The sequence below is a fragment of the Saccopteryx bilineata genome, chromosome 2 (assembly GCF_036850765.1).
Source record: "Saccopteryx bilineata isolate mSacBil1 chromosome 2, mSacBil1_pri_phased_curated, whole genome shotgun sequence".
NCBI classification, from domain to species: domain Eukaryota; kingdom Metazoa; phylum Chordata; class Mammalia; order Chiroptera; family Emballonuridae; genus Saccopteryx; species Saccopteryx bilineata.
Genome location: NC_089491.1, coordinates 20,103,452 through 20,107,651, shown reverse-complemented (window position 1 = coordinate 20,107,651; position 4,200 = coordinate 20,103,452).

The window sequence follows — 4,200 nt, the reverse complement described above, 5'->3', positions numbered from 1 at the left end:
ATAGATGACCAGCTCTCACAGTGGCTGAATGATCACTGCCTACTCCTCCCTCTGGCCTCTTCTCCTCTCCCCTCCACAACACAGTGCGCCCCGCCCTGCTAGGGAATGTACCGCCTACAACAGAAACCAAGTTTGGTTTAAGAAAAAAAAAAGAAGAAGAAGATAGCTTCCCAAACATATTTATGTACAGTGTGCTCATGTGCCCCTTCCTTCGTTTACAGAAGGAAGTCAGGAAAGTCCCTGGAGGAGGAGAAAAATAATTCATCAAGTCAATGGGCGGGATGAATTTAAATATACCTGTTTCTGCGGCGGAGGCCAGCTGGCTGCACCAGTCTGGAAAGTGAGCTTCTGCTGGAAGTGAAAGTGAGGGACGGGGAGGTATCCGTCTGCTGTGCCTGCAGACTGGGAAATGGAAAGCAGCTTTGCATCACCACTGTGCGAAGGGCTGGTGAGCCCTCTGTCTCTTCTGAGCCTCTGAGGAGCCCGTTCCCATTGCACAGATGAGGAAACCGAAATTCTAGACAGTGAAAGCACGTGCCCCAGGTCACCTAGGGATCCAGGCAGGGGAGCGAGGAAGATGATCTAGTTCTTCTAAATCATGCTGTGGGGACCTTGCCTCTACCGCGCAACTACCTATGAAGGGAAACTGTATTTCTAGCCTGTGTTGACCAACTGTCTAAGCAAAGAGTACGACGGGGTCACAGAGGTTGACTGTCTGTGAGAAGAGGACATTGACTTCTACTCTCTGTTTAGTCCCAAGCTGATTGATTGCCCACAGATGGGTGTGTATGAGAGCCACAGCATGTAATAAAGGCTAACATTTATTAAACATTTGCTTTGTGCTAGTCACTGTTCTAAGTGAGATTAATGTAGCAATGAAATTATTCAATCTTGCGATAACCTTTTGACGTAACAATGTTATTATTCCTATTTGAGAGTTAAGGAAACTGAAGCGCAGAGGGTAAGCCATAAAGCCTGGATTGGGATTCGGCAGGCGGAGTCACAGCTCCTCACCGTTACACTCCGCTGCACCTGCTGCTGTAAAGTGCACGAGCAGGGACATCTGTACCCCTTTTACCCAGCAGGCGGTCAGCCCTTCCAGATGGGGGGTGGGAGGCTTCCTGGGGAAAGAGGTGGCACTGGAATTAGACCTTGAAGCTTAGGGAGAAAGAAGCACACTGGAGAAGAGAAGGGAAAGGAAAGCTTATGGATGTCCTGTGACATCTGGTGGAAACCAGTCTGACTGGTATTTCCATTCAGTTGCTTCTTTTCTTTATATTATTGCCTAACCCCTTTAGGCTACTTGGAAAGGACTATTATGACATGGTCCCTGCCCACCATCAGTCCCCCCAGTGTCTAGCCTCATCTCTTACTGTTTTCCCACGCTGCAGGCCCCTCCCCGCCAGTGCACTATGGGCTAGCTGCTCTTTTGCACATGCTGTTCCCTAAACTGTGAAAACTTCCAGTCCTTTCCCTTTATACCACTACGCTACCCTGTTTCTTAACTTCATGTCAAAAACTTCCCTGCATCTCCCTGCCTCCAAGCTTTGGTGAGATGCTCATCTATGTTCTTTCCTTATCATTGAACATTTCATACGAGTCTATTTTCCTCATCATCCCCATGAAACAATCATATTAAAGAAGACAGGTACTAGGTTACATCCCTTTCCTGTGGCTGCGGCACCTAACATCGTGACTCTCACATAATGGACTCGATCAATATCAACTGAAATAAGCATCTAATATTTTCAGAGAACCCCAGAAAAGAACGATTTTTTTTATGGCCCTAGGTTATCTATTCTTTGTTAACAAATCTAGTAAGAATTTTTTCCTTGAGACTAACCTAAATCTATGCTGTTGGAACTTTTTTTTTTTTTAAGTTCAGAAGAAGAGAAGAGAAGAAATACAGAGACAAATTCTCATATGTGACCTGACTGGAATCCACCCGGCAACCCCTGTCTGGGGCGGATGCCTGCCCAGCTGGAACCATGCTGGCAACTGAGCTGTCTTTTCAGCACCTGAGGCAGAGGCTCCATGGAGCCATCCTCAGTGTCTGGGGCTGATGTGCTCAAATCAATTGAGTCATGGCTGCGGGAAAGAGCAGACAGAGACAGGGGTGGGGGGGAAGAGGAGGAGGAAGGGTGGAAAAGCAAATGGGTGCTCTCCTGTGTGCCCTGACTGGGAATCAAACCTGGGACTTCCACACGCCAGGTCGACGCTCTACTGCTGAGGAACTTTTAAATCAGGGGTTCCCAAACTATGGCCTGCGGGCCACATGCGGCCCCCTGAGGCCATTTATCCGCCCCCGCCGCACTTCCAGAAGGGGCACCTCTTTCATTAGTAGTCATTGGTGGAGTACTGTATGTGGCAGCGCCACAAAGCATGACCTCGCTCACTACAGTACTACTTCCTGTGACGTGGGACGCATGCATCATGGCTCCGGAAGCGCGTCATATCACTTGTTACGGCTAGCAGTGACAAATATGGAACCGGACATTGACCATCTCATTAGCCAAAAGCAGGCCCATAGTTCCCATTGAAATACTGGTCAGTTTGTTGATTTAAATTTACTTGTTCTTTATTTTAAATATTGTATTCCCATTTTGTTTTTGTTTTTTTACTTTAAAATAAGGTATGTTCAGTGTGCATAGGGATTTGTTCATAGTTTTTTTTTTATGGTCCGGCCCTCCAATGGTCTGAGGGACAGTGAACTGGCCCCCTGTGTAAAAAGTTTGGGGACCCCTGTTTTAAATAAATGCTCACACTTAATATCTGATCATCATGAAGGGATTTACAAATGTGTTCTTTCCCTGTGTTTCTTCTTTAGAAAGTTGGTGTGGTTGATCAAACCAGGGTCTTAAAAGTGTTACATGTAAGGCTCAAATGAAGTGTTATATGTTATCATCCACAACATAAAAAGGCCTTGAAAGATGGTGAATATTAAAAACACCAGTTTGGGACCTGGAAACCTGTGTTTTAGTTCCTCTATTCTGTGAGCCTGAGAACGCTATCAGACTGTCCCTATCTAACATACCTTGCTACTGCCAAACGTGGTAATTAAGCTCGTTGGGGTTCTGTTGAAAGTAAATGTTAATGGATTCTGAGTTTGTGCCTGAGGAATGTTCTTTTGGAAGAGAATAAGAGTTTTAGGTCGTGGACCTATAAACATGTCTTTGAGATCATGGTAGATGTAGATTTCCATGCAGTTGTAAGAAATAATACATCACTCAGTTTTCCCCAAAGGTAACATTTTGCATAGGTTCCGTATAATGTCACAACCAAGAACTTGACATCGACGTTGATGTTCAGATCCCACCACTTTCATCTGCTCTCATTTGTGTATCTGTGTATCGTTTTGTGCAGTTTGTCACATGTGTAAGCTCATGAGGCCATCACGGCGGTCAAGATACTGAACACGCCATCCCACGGATTCCTCATTCTATGCTTTACAGTCACAGCCATCGCCTTCCACCCCCTCTTCACCTCCGGCAGCCACTAATCTGCTGTCGAAATCAACAACTATTTTACAAATGTTATCTAAACGGAATCATGCTGTCTGTAGCCTTTCGAGGCTGGCTTTTTTTATTCAGTGTAGTTTCCTTTAGCTTCATCCAAATTATTACGTGACTGATAGTTTATTTCTTTTGACTGCTGGATAGTAGTCCACAGTTTGCTTACCCAGTCACCCACTGAAGGACGTTTGGGCTATTTCCAGTTTAGAGTTATTATGAATAAGGTGTACAGGTTTTAGTGTGAATGTGTCTTCATTTTTTCTGGTGTAAAAACCCAGGAGTGAAATTGCCGGGTCATATGATGGCACCTGTTCAGTTTCGTAGGTAACCACCATATCTTTATTCAGAGTGGTTGTAGCATTGTGACTCCCACTGGCAACATGTAAAAGAGCCGACATCCTCTTTCCACCCTCTCTCCAGCATTAGTGTTATCACTATGCTTTTTATTTTAGCCATTTTAGTAGATGTATCATGAAATCTATATCGTTTGGTAGGTGTACAGTAATCTCTAACTGTGGCTTGAATTTGCATTTCCCCAATGGCTAACGATGTTGGACATCTTCTCAGGCACTTGCTTATTCGCCATCTGCATAACCACTCTGGTGGTGCAGACATCTATTTTGACTGCTGCAAGTACTTCTCACTTCCTTCTTGATTCTCAGTGGATTCCCAGGTGAAGGTTACAGAT